This window comes from Erythrolamprus reginae, chromosome 5 (genome assembly GCF_031021105.1).
Source record: "Erythrolamprus reginae isolate rEryReg1 chromosome 5, rEryReg1.hap1, whole genome shotgun sequence".
Classification (NCBI taxonomy): domain Eukaryota; kingdom Metazoa; phylum Chordata; class Lepidosauria; order Squamata; family Dipsadidae; genus Erythrolamprus; species Erythrolamprus reginae.
The window spans coordinates 48,726,620-48,742,269 of NC_091954.1; the positions used below are offsets into that span (position 1 = coordinate 48,726,620).

Consider the following 15,650-nt stretch of genomic DNA (forward strand, 5'->3'; position numbering starts at 1 on the left):
CAGTAGAAGAGTACAGTCATACCTCGTCTTACGAACCTAATTGGTTCCAGGGGGAGGTTCGTAAGACGAAAGGTTCGTAAGACGAAACATTGTTTCCCATAGGAAACAATGTAAAGTCAATTAATCCGTGCAACAAAAAAAAAACCCCGCAAAAAAACGGTGTTCGGCGACTGCTGGGAAGCCGCGCGGCTATTTTAAAAGGTGACAGCCGGGCTGGGCGAAACCTCCCGAACCCCGAACCTGGAAGTTCGGCAAAAGTTCGGGGTTCGGGAGGTTGATGGGAAGCCCCCCAGGCCGGCTATCACCTTTTAAAACAGCCGCGCGGCTTCCCAGCAGCTTCCAGAAGCCGAACGCCAAACCCGAACTTCCACGTTCAGCGTTCGGCAACTGCTGGGAAGCCGCGCGTCTGTTTCAAAAGGTGACAGCCGGCCTGGGGGGCTTCCCAGCAACCTCCCGAACCCCGAACCCGGAAGTTCGGCAAAAGTTTGGGGTTCGGGGGGGTGCTGGGAAGCCCCCCAGCCTGGCTGTCACCTTTTAAAACAGCCGCGCGGCTTCCCAGCTGTCTCCCGAAGCCGAACACCAAACCCGAACTTCCGTGTTCGGCATTCGGAGACAGCTGGGAAGCCGCGCGGCTGTTTTAAAAGGTCACAGCCAGGCTGGGGGGCTTCCCAGCACCCCCGAACCCCGAACCCGGACGTTCGGCAAAAGTTCGGGGTTCGGGGGGGTGCTGGGAAGCCCCCCAGCCCGGCTGCGACCTTTTAAAACAGCCGCAAGGCTTCCCAGCTGTCTCCCGAAGCCGAACGCCAAACCCGAACCTCCACGTTCGGTGTTCGGAGACAGCTGGGAAGCCGCGCGGCTGTTTTAAAAGGTCACAGCCGGGCTGGGGGGCTTCCCAGCACCCCCCGAACCCCGAACCCGGAAGTTCGGCAAAAGTTCGGGGGGGGGGTGCTGGGAAGCCCCCCAGCCCGGCTGTGACCTTTTAAAACAGCCGCGCGGCTTCCCAGGCGTCTCCGAACGCCGGTTCGTAACTCGAAAAAAGTTCGTAAGAAGAGGCAAAATTTTTCTGAACCCCGGGTTCGTATAACGAGTTGTTCGTAAGACGAGGGGTTCGTATCTTGAGGTACCACTGTATTTGCCTTGGTTTTCTGACATTTATTTATAACTTGCAATAATTACTGTTCATTACAATTGCCTTGGTTTTGATACATTAATTTTCAGAACAATACTCATGTCTCGTTTTTTTAAATATATATCCTGCTTTTTTTCTGTGAGCTTAAAATACACTGCTCAAAAAATTAAAGGGAATACTTAAATAACACATCCTAGATCTGAATGAATAAAATATTCTCATTGAATACTTTGTTCTGTACAAAGTCGAATGTGCACAACAGCATGTGAAATTGATTGTCAATCAGTGTTGCTTCCTAAGTGGACAGTTTGATTTCACAGACATTTAAGTTACTTGGAGTTATATTGTATTGTTTAGGTGTTCCCTTTATTTTTTTTAGCAGTGTATATTACATTATATCTCTTAGTTGTTGGTTTGGATTTTTAAAAATACAAACACTGACAGATTTAGTAGATAAATTATAGCCCGTGTGGACTACAATAAATCAAATCTGAGAGTCGATGGATTAAAGTAGAGAAACAGCTTTCAAACGAAGTTACTTTTATTAAGAAAATAAGAAAAATAGCTAATGCCTATCAGAGGCATCTTCTATGCGTGCTACATCTTTGAAGACAAAAGAAAGAAGATGGATTCTTCGGAGAAGAAAGGAAATGATGCATGTATGACAGGCAGGATTTTACATCATAATGGGTGGAGCTAACTAACATGCACACTGTTAACTATTTAATTACTGAATGTTTCTGAATGTCTCTGGGGCTGGCAATACACAGCGTGACAAACACAATACTGGGAGTGGCTTGGGTTAAGGGATAAAAAATTGGCTTAAACCAGGAATATCAAACTTGCGGCGTCATGTCATGATGTGACACATCATGACTTTTTTCCCCTTCGCTAAAGCAGGGGTTGGCGTGACCAGTGTGTGACACATCCAGCCTGTGGGCCATGAATTTGATACTCCTGGCTTAAACTAACTTAGTAAATTACTATAGAACTAAAAGGAAAGGGGTCTGTGAGTGACACTGCCTAAAATATGCTAATTACACACTTACATGCAGACACACTTTTAAACATTACAGAGATAATTTTGGAGATGGCTAAATAAGTGAAGGAGGCTACAACTGTTGTAAAGCTACAACTGAAAATATACACTGCTCAAAAAAATAAAGGGAACACTTAAACAACACAATATAACTCCAAGTAAATCAAACTTCTGTGAAATCAAACTGTCCACTTAGGAGGCAACATTGATTGACAATCAATTTCACATGCTGTTGTGCATATTTGACTTTGTACAGAACAAAGTACAGTGATCCCTCGATTAGCACGGTCTCGATTAGTGCGAAACGCTACAACACGGTTTTTCAAAAAATATTAATTAAAAAATACTCCACGTTTTTTTTTGCTATACCACGGTTTTTCCCACCCGATGACGTCATACGTCATCACCAAGAGTCACTTCTCTGTCTCTTTCTCTTTCTTTCCTGTCATTCTCTGCTTCAATCATTTTCTTATTTCTCTTTTTTTCTCCACTTTTTTCTATCATTTCTCTCTCTCTTTCTCTCCCTGTTGCCGGCGTGGTATATGAGAGAGAAAGAGAGAGGCAGAGGTCGGGCGCATTACCGGGAGGTGGAGGCGGCGTGGGGATGCTGGGTGCCGGGGACACCGAGGAGGGGGTGGACGTGGCCTCTCAGCTGCAGAGCCGAACAAGGGCAGAGGCAACGGCGGAGTCCGGCGTTGGGCCATGCGGGGCCGCTCATCCAGGGGGGCGTGGACTGGCAAGTCGCCCTCCTTTCTCTCTCTTTCTCTCTCTTATACCACACCGGTAACAGGGAGAGAAAGAGAGAGAGTGGAGGGCACCTTGCCGGTCCACGCCCCCCTAGATGAGCGGCTCCGCATGGCCCCAGCGCTGCCCAGGCAAAGGGGAAACCCCAAGATCGCTTGCCGCTTGCCGTATTGCAGCGAAGGAGGCGAAGCAAGGCTCCAAACTGCAATACGGCAAGCGGCAAGCGATCTTGGGGTTTCCCCTTTGCCTGGGCGGCGGGGAAGACCAAGGGAAGGTTCCTTCAGCCGCCCAACACCTGATCCGCTCCGCAGCGCGGCAGCAGCGAGGAGCCGAAGATGGGGTTTCCCCTTTGCCTGGGCAACGGGGAAACCCCATCTTCGGCTCCTCGCTGCTTCCGCGCTGCGGAGCAGATCAGCTGTTGGGCGGCCGAAGGAACCTTCCCTTGGTCTTCCCCGCCGCCCACACGCAAACTCCACCATCTGCGCATGTGCGGCCATGAAAAAAAATGGCGCGCATGCGCAGATGGTGTTTTTTACTTCCGCACCACTATAACGCGGAAATCGATTAGCGCGGGAGGTCTTGGAACGTAACCCCCGCGCTAATCGAGGGATCACTGTATTCAATGAGAATATTTCATTCATATAGATCTAGGATGTGTTATTTGAGTGTTCCCTTTATTTTTTTTGTGCAGTATATTATTTTTAAGAATAATATTAAAAAAAAAATTAAACTCTGAAATACAGTACCTATGTTTGTAAGAGAAAGGAAGAAAGGAATATAAATTCAGTGGAAAGTTAAATGAAGGACAATCAAGTTAAAATATACCAAATAAAATAAAGGACCAGGTTTGGTTTAATTCAGATTGTGAAATTGTAGCACAGGTTCCTCACTGGTGTAAAATAATAATAGTTGACGAAAGCCATTAGGGATTGATTCTATTTCAGTGGGAAGCTGCAGAGATTCTGAGGTTGGAGTCATTGCTTGAAGGTGCATTAAGGTTATTAGGAACAGCTGGAGGAATATTTTATGCCTCCAGAGATGGCCGCCTAATCCTGATTATAAGGATCACAGTGGACTTGAATGAAAATAATCTGAATTTTGCAGCACTGAAGTTAGAAGTCTTATCTTGTGATTAGGGCCACATAACACCCTTGCGTTGTGATTAGGGCCATTTCCTTCTCATGACAACTTTCACCACAATACCAGGGGCTATTGCTGGTCTACAATCTCCTTTAAATGCAGTGAGCAGTTTTCATCTGGTGGGTTCTGGTTCAGCATGGCAAAGAAGGGAAAGCGAGAGCTCCATGACGGGCTACAGCTTTATTCCATCGAAGTATTCAGAAAGAGGAAAATTTCACTACAGGACCACCGATTAGGTGGTTCCATCCTAGCTGCCTGATGGACCCATTAGGCTTTCAGAAGGCACTTGCGGATTTACTGGATTCACTTATACAAAATTTGACGGAGTCCCTGGTAACAGCCTGAAATATGGCCACAAAGGGGGTTCTAGACCAGATTGCACCTATGCTACCTCTGTGTGGCAGTAGATCCAGGGCATCTTCTTGATTCACTGAGGAACTCGGGGATGAAATGCCAAAAGAGACGTCTAGAGGAACATTGGAGGGGCAGTAAATCTGACCGAGCACTATTAAGTTCTTATATTAAGACTTATTTAGCGGTGCTCAAGGTGGTAAAATGCATGTATCATTCCACCTTGATTACATTAGCGGAATCTCTCCCAGCTGCCCTGTTTAGGGTGACTCGCTCCCTCCTTAACATGGGGGGAGGGTTTGATGAACCCTTGCAGGGAAGTGCTGAGGATTTTAATGAGTTTTTCGCAGATAAAGTTGCTCAGATCCAGAGGGACCTGGACTCCGACTGGAATGTAATATTGACGGACAATAAACCCGGAAGCTTTATTCTGATTTCAGAGAATTCAAAGAAAACCTGGTAAACAAAAACTATGTTTAGAATTTAAGAATTCTAAGTTGTGGTATTTGTTTTAAATACCAGAACTGAACAAATCCTCCCACACAAAAACCAACTTTTGGCTACCCCAAGCTTTGCTTATATCTGCATTATAATTTACCCTTCCTTGTGTGGGAAACATTTTGTTACTGCTACTGTAAAACAGTTTGAAATCGGAAATATGCAACAGAACATCAAGAGATTTCTGTGTTTTAATCCAGAACTGTGTGTAAAATAATGTGATGAAGGACAATCCTTTCTCAGGAAGCCTTGAGCCACAGTTTATGTTCTTTTCATCACGCAACTAAACTATTGCATTATACTTTATAATAGTCTGCCTTTAAAAAATACTGGACAATAAGAGTTGGTGCCCATTAACTGTCAGATAACAATCACAGTTGTCATGTAACAACTGTGTTGTAGGCCTTGCTTTTTCTGATAGTAGGTTGTTGGACTCTATGTAGCTTGGTTCCTAGATATCTATGGGATTAAGCAATAGAACTGACCGATCCAGCTTCCTAACTGAATTATTAATTGTCTCAGTTTTTGAAAGGGTATCTACAGCTTTATGGAATATTCTTTTTTACCAAGATATATAGGAATTCTTATTATGTGATACAAGAAGATATTATATATGATTGTTTTTTCATTGGCCAAAGACAAAGACATATATACAGGAATTTATAGTATTTTACTGCTTCAGGTATAAACAGCTTAAAATTACATTTGGGAATACAGTGATCCCCCGATCATTGCGAGGGTTCCGTTCCAGGACCCCTCGCAATGACCGGTTTTTCGCGAAGTAGCGCTGCGGAAGTAAAAACACCATCTGCGCATGTGCAGATGGTGTTTTTACTATTGCTGCAGCAGCGAGGAGCCGAAGATTGGGGTTTCCCCGCCGCCCGCCGTTCGCTCGCGCCGCTTCCCAGCTGGGAAGCGGCGCTGGGGGTCTTACCGGCCGCCCACTCCTCACTGCTGCCGCGCCCGCCGCTTGTCCGCCGCCTGCCTGCCCGCGCGCCGGCCCTTCGCCTGCCCACGCCGTTCGCTCGTGCCGCTTCCCAGCTGAGTCCTGAAGCGAACGGCGTGGGCGGGCGAAGGGCGGGCGCGCGGGCAGGCAGGTGGCGGACAAGCGGCCGGTAACACCCCCAGCGCTGCTTCCCAGCTGGGAAGCGGGGCGAGCGAACGGCGTGGGCGGGCGAAGGGCGGGCGAGCGGCAGCGAGGAGTTTGCGTGGGCGGTGGGGAAACTCCTCGCTGATGCCCGCCGCTCGCCCTCCCGCCAGCAAGAGGGGGAAGACCCAGGGAAGCCGCCCAGCAGCTGATCTGCCCGGCGCCATCTACGCATGCGTGCCCATAGAAAACAGGGCGCGCATGCACAGATGGTGTTTTTACTTCCGGGTTTAAAAATCGCCATATAGACATTTCGCAATGATCGGGGTCGCAATACCCGGGGGATCACTGTAACACAATTTATTACGGATTAGTTTCAGTAATATCTTCTTGGACACATGGGAAGATTCAATAGGCTAAATTATATGTGTAATATTATTGCTTCCTATAGAAAGGAATATCAGGATGGATGTGTGCTCATATATGTAGTATAGGCTATCGAGCCTTGTAACATATTCTCTATGTATAATCATATATATAGTGTTCAATATTGAATCATATGGACTCTAACATACAAGGAATAAAGCAATGTGAGCAGAACTAAGGTAATGTTTAGGTAACTGGTTTTGGATTATGAAATCTGGATTCAAGCTGTAAATCATTCTGGTTATGTTGGACTACATGATGTTTATAAATTTAAATTCTGTGATGAGTTTACCATGATAGAAGAAAACAGTATTTTCCTGTTGATATCTATTAATGTATAAGCCAGGATGCATAGAATTCTCAGGGAAGATACAGTGTTCCCTCGATTTTCATGGGGGATGCGTTCCGAGACCGCCTGCGAAAGTCGAATTTCCGCGAAGTAGAGATGTGGAAGTAAATACACTATTTTTGGCTATGAACAGTATCACAAGCCTTCCCTTAACACTTTAAACCCCTAAACTGCAATTTCTCATTCCCTTAGCAACCATTTAGATTATTACTCACCATGCTTATTTATTAAAGTTTATTAAAAAAAAATTATTAAAGGCGGACGAAAGTTTGGCGATGACGTCATCGGGCAGGAAAAACTGTGGTATGGGGAAAAACCCGCAAAGTATTTTTTAATTAATATTTTTTAAAAACCGTGGTATAGCCATTTCGTGAAATTCGAACCCGCGAAAATCGAGGGACCACTGTACTCTGTATTAAGGAAAATTTTAATGATTTTTTTTGAAAAGCTTTAATTTCATTTATTGATTCAATAAATTATTTATTCATTTCCATGTTTTATTTTAATTGAACTTGATAGATTCATGTTACGTTCCAAAAAACCCCCCAAAAGAAAAGCTTACCTTTAAAAAAAATCTTTGAAAGTAATTGTTTCCTGTTTTTTTGTTATGTGTTAGCTGCCATTATGAATCAACTGAAAATTTTAAAAAAAAATCCAATGAGGATGGATTTTTCGAAATAGCATACTATATCTTTAAACAGTTGATTTAATTCATATTAACTAGGATTTGGGGCAATTACATACTGTTTGAATTATTTATTCAAAATTTGTGTGTTTTATATATTTAGTATAAACTTATTGTGGCAAAGATTTTGAATGGTCTTTTTGATGTAGAAATGGAATGTATTTTTAGCCTCAGTTCTTTTCCCCCCCTGAACTTGGTATACAGTCTCAAGAGTAGTGTGGGATGTTCAGGAAAATTGCTCATTGTGGTTACAATAGTGGTAAAATTATATATACATTTTCAAACACAGAGAATGTATTTTTATTCATCTGTGCTATTTGTGTGTATTTTATATATAGCTACTACACTATGTAGATAGCTTTTTTTCAAAAAAAAAAACCCCAGTGTGCTTGATAATACAGTAGATGGTTTAGTTAGTTCTTTAACACTTGAAAATGAAGGATAAAATCAGTTTTGGTGCATCATCTCAAGGTTACTTGATAAAAATGAGTCAGAGTTCCAATTAAACTGACTTTCTAAAACATCAAAATTGCCTTCCTTTAAAAGTCCAGTAAGCAATATCGTTTTCTTTTTGAACTTTAGAAATACAATTCAAAAATATTCAAGCAAAAAGGTTTAATAATGGAAATGAGAATGTTTCAATATTCTTCTAGAAACAGAAAGACAATACTTGGAATACTGCATCCAGCTCTGGACACACCACAATATGAAAAAAGATATTGAAACTCTAGAAAGAGTGCAGAAAACAGCAACAAAAATGATTAGGGGTCTGGAGGCTAAAACATATAAAGAAGGGTTACAGGAATTGGGCATGTCTAGTCTAATGAAAAGAAGAACTAGGAGTGATGTGTACCAATATTTGAAAGGTTATTACAAATACGAAGGGGTCAAACTATCTTCCAAAGTACCAAAAGGCAAGACAAGAAACAATGGAGAACCAAGGACAGAAATGTTGGATTTCTATGTTATTTATGGTTATCAGTGATGTTGTTCACCTCATCCAGCAGAGCCTGTTCATAGCAGAACTGTGCTTCTATGTTATATTGTGTACAAATACAATGACTCCAATATAAAACTTATGGTTTTATTTTTTTCTTTTATCATTGAACAGGTTTCATATTTGCACAAATAAACAGCTTGACAGCACAACTATATTTCTGTAATCATCTGCTCTCTATGATGCAGATTCACCAACAGTCAGCATACGAATCCCCAAGAATTCTATCTTCCAACTGCCACAGCTGGCCACATGCCAATATGCAAATTAGCTCTCTCTCAACATTCCATCCCCCTTTTCCATGCTATATGCTAAAAAGAACCAACTGAGAACTGAAGAAAAAATTCCTTAATAATGAAAGCAATCAATCAATCAATGGAATAGCTTGCTTTCAGAAGTTGTGGGTGTTCCATAACTGGAAGCTTTTAAAAAGTCTGAAATGGTATAGAATCTCCTGCTTGAGCATGGAATTGAATTATAATACTTCCAAGGTCCCTTCCAGCTCTATTCTGATAGATTGATTGAATTCCTCATTTTTCTATTAGAGTACAGGTTAAGCCAGCTCTATTTTTCTATGTTGTATCAGAATAGACAACTATAATAAGAAGCAACAAATTTAATAATTATATTTCTTTTTACCATCAGTGAATCTATTCTGATTTACAAAGATGCTTTGTCTTTCCCCCCCATATATCTGTATGGTAAAAAAATTGAATAGATTTGAATAGATTTTATTTTAAGGATAAATATGGGTTTTGAGCTATTAATGATACTTGAAAGTTTTACTAGAGAAGATTTAATTTTTTGGCAAATTATGGGACAGATAGTCACATTCTAATTTAGACCAATGAAATATTTATCACCAAGGCTACATTTCAAAGAAAAAATATCACATTGGATGGATCAACATTTCTTTTAGTATAACTAATGTAAATTAGCCTTGAAGAAGAGAAAGAATAATTTCTTTGTACTGAGGTTGATGTGTATATTATTGAAGATATTTAGATATTTTATATTGAAATTTTTTCCAATTCTTTATTATATATTTTAAGAAATAAAAGAAACAGAGGAGAAAAAACAAGAAATTCAAGTACAAGTCCAAATTATGAGTGGCTAGCTCACAAATTTGAAGTAATGTATAATAAGATAGTTGATATTAGTTTTGTAGTAAAAATTCACACATATTGGTTGAATTTTATACCAAATTTTTCTTGATTAAAGTGATAAAGAAAATAAACTTCCCTCTTTATTAAGAGCTATTGTCATCTTGGTTACAGCACCTCAAATCCAGTTTGGCCACACCAGCATTCTCGACACTTTCCATTGGCACTTCTATATAATGCATACTGTGCATTTAAAATTCTGCTTTTCCAATTTGCAAAAGGACTAGGTAGAATGATTAGTTCTTTAATTATTTTTCAAATAATTTCAGTTAATTTCCTTTTGATTGGTATTTGCGATATGTTGAAAAGAATGGAGGGAATTCTGAATATTTCTTTCTTTTTATATCATGTTGTTTTTTACAGAATTGTAAAAAACAACCAGATATTGTTCCCAAAGGCTTCCCAGGAAGAGATGGTGGGCTATTCAGGGAAATTGTTGTTAAGACAGCTAAAAGTAGAATCCCTGTTTAGAAAATAAATATTTAGTTTTCTTTTTGTAAATTATAGTTTTGTTCTTTGGTTCTTTCATGCTATTTTGTTTTTCTTTATCTTTCAGTCCAAACAGGATAGGAAAAATAAGACCTTTGTTTAATGCAGAAATCAGTCCAGAGATCTTCCAATTCCCCGCCTCCCACTTCAGCATAAAAAAAGGAATTCCCTTTAAATACAATAATCTTTTGAGGAGTTTTCCAGTTTTGGAAATGAGTGCACAGCCACACCTCATGGTAGAAAAAAACAAAGTTTTATTTGCAAGCATCAAGTAGATGACTTCTGTGAAGTATTTTTTTCCTCTCCAAAATCATTGGTCTGTGACAAAAACTCTATGCTCTGAAACATTATTTATTTTCTTATCTATGGGAAATTATTTAAGACATTTAATCTGCCAGGACAGTGTAGAGATATCGCTTGAATTTGAGAAAGATTATCCTGATTTCTTGCTCTACCTATCTTTCAGGTGAGTGCATTAATCCAGTGTTTTTCAACGTGTGCCGTGGCACACTAGTGTGCCGTTTGGCATGGTCAGGTGTGCCGCGAAGCTCAGAGAGAGAAAGAAAGCAAAAGAGAAAGAAAGCAAGAGAGAGAAAGAGCGAGAGAGAGAGAACAAGAGAGAGAGAGAAAGCAAGAGAGAGAGAAAGAGAACAAGAGAAAGAAAGCAAGAGAGAGAGAAAGAGAGAGAAAGAGAGAGGGAGGGAAGGAGAGAGAGAGAAAGACATAGAGGGAGGGAGGGAGGGAGAGGGAGAGAAAGAGAGCAAAAAAGAGAGGAAGGACGGAAGAGAAAGAAAGAGGGGGATGGAGAGAGAAAGAAGGAAGGGAGAGAAAGAGCAAGGGAGAGAGAAATAGACCGAAAGGGAGGAAGAGAGAGAGAGAATTTTTTTGTCCAAACTTTTTTTAGCCCCCACACTCCCCCCAATCAATGTGCCCCAGGGTTTCATAAATATAAAAAATGTGCCGCGGCTCAAAAAAGGTTGAAAATCACTGCATTAATCAATTCTTTTCTTGATGTTTTCCTGTTCCTTTCACAATGGATTCACCCAATTCATTCTTTAACTGAATATCAGAAGCTATTTCTTGGATCCATAGTTTCCAAGTGATGTTTCTTCCAAGGAAGAATATGAAATAAACTGAGTCAGTTTCATTTCTCATCCCCCGCTGTTATATTACTATTATTATTAAAATCTTTCTCAGTTTTAAAGATAAAAGTCTAGCAGAATTCTATGAATAAATGTTTGCAATTAAGACTTTCACTACTAATATCTTGTTGCTTTATCAAGACATTCCTATTACTGTATCTGTTGATCCTATCCGTCCATTTTATTCATTGTTTCCCCATTCTTCTATCTTCCCTTGCATAATCAGTGGTTTTACATCATGCCTATAATAACTTTGGGTTCTCATTAAACACCATTCTGGGGTTAGCATTCTGTGTATTTATATGTGCTGCTTCTAAATGAACAACAAAACCTCTTGATGAGAATAGTCAAATTTTGAATTGCAGTATAGCTTAATTAACAGCAGGCTCTGCTGGCAGACACGCTATTAACTACATTTTTGAGTGGTGCCATGAGATCCTGCATATCACATGACTTTTATCAATTAAATTTAATGTTGCTATTTACGACAATGGTTGCCCAAGCTACAATTTACATTCTATTGCCTTTTGACAAGCTGTTTTTAACCCCTGAATGCAACAATGAGAACCATTAAAAGGATCTCTAAGTCCAGTTTTTCAAATGTACTTGCTTTCTGCTGAAGATGGTGTTTTTGTTATAACTAGTGATGGGCGAACCCAACGAAGTTCGGGTTCAGCGGATTCGGGTGAACTTTGCAAAAGATTTGGGTGATGTCATCGAACCCCGAACCCAAACCCAAACCGAACTCCGAACGTTTAAAAAATAGAGCCGCGGAAGGCAACCCTGTGGTTGCCCACAAATTAAATTTGCAGGAGGGTGGAAGGGGATGCAGAGTAGGTGGGGGGAGGCAACAGCAGCCACCCACCAGATTTTGCACAGCAATCCTGTGTGATTGGAGGGCGTGCACTATGTGGCGCGCTGTGTCACTGGCCACTGTGGGCAGTAGTAACAGCAGACTGAACACTGAGGGTAGTGTTGGCAAATTGCAACTGGTGGAGAGAGAAAACAAACCATGTTTGTCAAACCCAAACCAGACCATTATATTCCATTACTATAAGTCTGCATATTTCAGATTTACAAATGGTGACAGTTCTGGGAGGGGACATAGTTTATACTTTATTAGAGTTGTATGCCACCCTTCTACAAAGATTCCCTGCATTTAGGCTCCCTGCAACCATTTTTCCAAAAGATTTTTTTTCTTCCTGGCCAGGTGCACAGTATAGCCATTGACTGGATTCAAACTCAGGACACACTAAAAGTTTTCCCATGAAAATACACATGGATATCTGAGATTTTCAATAGGTGACACAACTTGGAAGGAACATCCATTTAGGCTCTCAGAACAAATCTGTGCAAAAAATAGGTTTATTGAACACAAACTTTAGTCAAACACAAACTATACCCAAACTTTCACCATAAAGATATAACTAACTATATACATACATAACATGAATGTTACAGCCATAGTTCCCTATAAGGTGCGCAGCCCAGAGTTTTCCAAGCAGGCACGGAGCCGGCGCGGTTTCTTCCCGACCGACAGCTGATCCACCCCTCCCAAGCTGTCGGCGGGGGAGAAAGCCCTGGCTTCCTCGGCTCTGCCATCGGCCACGCCCACCTCCTCTCATGCCCTTCCGCTTCCCCTCATGATAGACACACGCGCGGCGTCGGAGGAGGTGTTGGCCTCCACCCCAGCCGCCGCTTATTTTGCAAGTCACTTTTTTTTTCTCTTTGAAACATTGGGAATTTTTTTTAGTATGTTTTTCATCGTATCTCTTATCTCTTTCTATAGTGCTTTCATATAAGGTAAGAATACTGAATCTGTTCTTTATATAGATTTTAAATTTAAGATACTATGTCCTCCAGGTCAAACGTGCTGGCACACTTATTCTCTTTATTTTTCCAAGTTACTATGAATTTGACATGAACAATTTTACATACTGTTCCTGAAGTGATTAATCAACTGGATTGAATTTCTCCTGTTTTCTATTTTATAGTCATACTGTTTCTGGTGTTGTATATCTGATCATGTTGATGTGTAGAGTTTGCATTTACATAGCTTGAAGCAGTACTTATTTTGTAATTTCGTATGGCCATGTTCTCAATTTCTCCCATTTTTGCATCATGCATTGCTTCATTTTTGCCTCTCGGCCCAACCCAGGGCCATTTCTAAGGCAGTTAATTTGTTCATAGCTGACAAACTATATTCTGTATATATAGATACACACACACACACACACACACATGTATGTGTATGTAAGTATGTATGTTTGTATGTATGTTTGTATGTATGTATGTTTGTGTGTATACATGGTTGATTTTCTGTCAAAATCACCCTGGTATTCCCAAATACAGGAGGAAGCAACTTTGTTTCCTTTTGCCAAAAGCAAAGTTGCTTCCTCCCATATTTCGACAGAAAATCAACCATATGGCTCTTCCCTCATAAAAGCTGATTTGGAAGCGAGCCTATAGCACAGAGGTTAATAATCTTCCTTGCATGCAGCATGCTACAGGTTCAAATTCCAGTAAGGTATGTCTGGCTGATGAGACCATACCAAAGTCGAAATAGATCTATACTAGGCCCCCTTCCTTTTTTTCACTAATAGTCTATAGTTCACAATATTTTCTTAAATATTTGTTCATGAAACAGACACATAAAACAATATCTTTCTATTCTCAGCTTTTGAGTACAGTTCTAATGTTGGAAAGCTCAAGATTCAGGAGGTTCTTGATAGACATGAACACTGGGTCCTATCTAGCAAAATGGAAATTAATGATGACAAAAGTAAAGTTCTACATTTAGGCAAGAAAAACCAAATGCACAGGCATAGAATAAGTGGCACTTGGCTCAATAGTTCCAGTAATTGTGACAGGGATCTTGGAGTCCTAGGAACAATCACTTAAATATGAGCCATCAGTGTGCTGCAGCTGCCTATAATAACTTTGGGTTCTCCAACTAAAATAGCTTCAGCTTCAGACACAGGGAAAGGTATGGAAATAGGTGGTTTCTAGTACATTTTAAAAATTCTGTTCTGTTGTGAGTGGATCTTCCGTGGAGAATAGGGTTCCTTCTGGATTTTTATCACCCTCTTAACCTGCGTATTTCCAGTTTATATCTGGAAGAATCCCTATCCCAAAGGGGTCCCAGGTGATCCTCTTTTGTAATCAATAGCATGTTTTTTATTTGGATAGGGTGCTCAGAACTTTTTCATTAAGTAAAGAATCAGTGATTCGTACCTGAGTTATTAAGTGCATAAGTAAAACACATCTTACATTGGTGGTCAGCTGCATGTAGTCTAATAGAATAACTGTCTGTTTTCCTACATTCTTGGTGTTGGTTGTTATTCTTGGTGTTCTGTATTGGGTTCCTACTGGTATGGGCCACTATATAGTGTGATAGGGAAATTGGAGCTGCGCGTACAGCTATGTGTGACCGGTGGGTGGGCGCGTGTACTCGTGTGAGATTTGTCTTCTGCACATGCGCAAGAAGCAAAATCTCATGCAAGGACGCTCATGTGCACGAGATTTCAGCAGTTTTTAGCAATTTCTTGGCTTCCGCACAAGCACAGAAGCAAAAATTGACAAAATGTTGTGTGCATGACGTCCTTGTGTAAGATTTTGCTTCCTGCGCATGCGCAGAAGCCAAATCTCACGCGAGCATGCGAGTAGCAGCGGCAATGGGGAATTCTTGCCTGTTAATGTTACTGTTACATAATGGAGAGCTTAATTCATGGACTTGATGTGATGATGACATATTGTTTAATATGTCAGCATTTTGTTGTGCCTGCGTTATTTATTGTAACTGACAAATTCCAGTCATTTAATGTCCTTTAGGAATTATCTCCAGCTGGACAAATTAGCTGTAAAAATAAAAGAAATCTGATAGTGTATTCTGATAATGCATACTTATCAAAACTGATAAGGTATAAATAAGCTGTCTCATCACTGTTTTGGCTCCTCCTTCCTGTCCAAGCAAAATGTGTTTTAAAACTGAAGATACATTTGGCAATGAAGCATATGTTTATATGTCAAGTTTCATAACTTCCATCTGTTATCTTTTATATTGAAATGTATAAAAGTATTTTTCAAAGCCAATTATAAATCTTATTACATGCACTGCTTTCTATTATTTTTGCCAAATTTTCTGTGAGCATTTTTATGCAGTCATAAACACAGTTCATCTAAATATTTTGTCAGAACTGATAAGTTTTTTAAAAATTTCTTCTGAAACTATTTTTATTAAATATATTTCTTATGTTAAGAATCTAATCGCAACAAAGGCATATAAAGATTTTATATAAGTGTTTAACTGCTCTTGATTTACAATCATAAAGACCCAATGGCTCCTTTAATAATAGAATTAAAATCTTGTATTAACCTTTATGTATTGAATTTACTGAAAATTCATTGTCCA

General features: G+C 40.4%; 1 protein-coding gene across 3 annotated transcripts in view; it reads left to right on the forward strand.

Annotated features, from left to right (window-relative positions):
• CHST15 (carbohydrate sulfotransferase 15) overlaps positions 1 to 15,650 on the forward strand; it is an 81,850-nt gene that overhangs the window by 35,311 nt on the left and 30,889 nt on the right. The gene's annotated exons all lie outside the window — the stretch shown is intronic.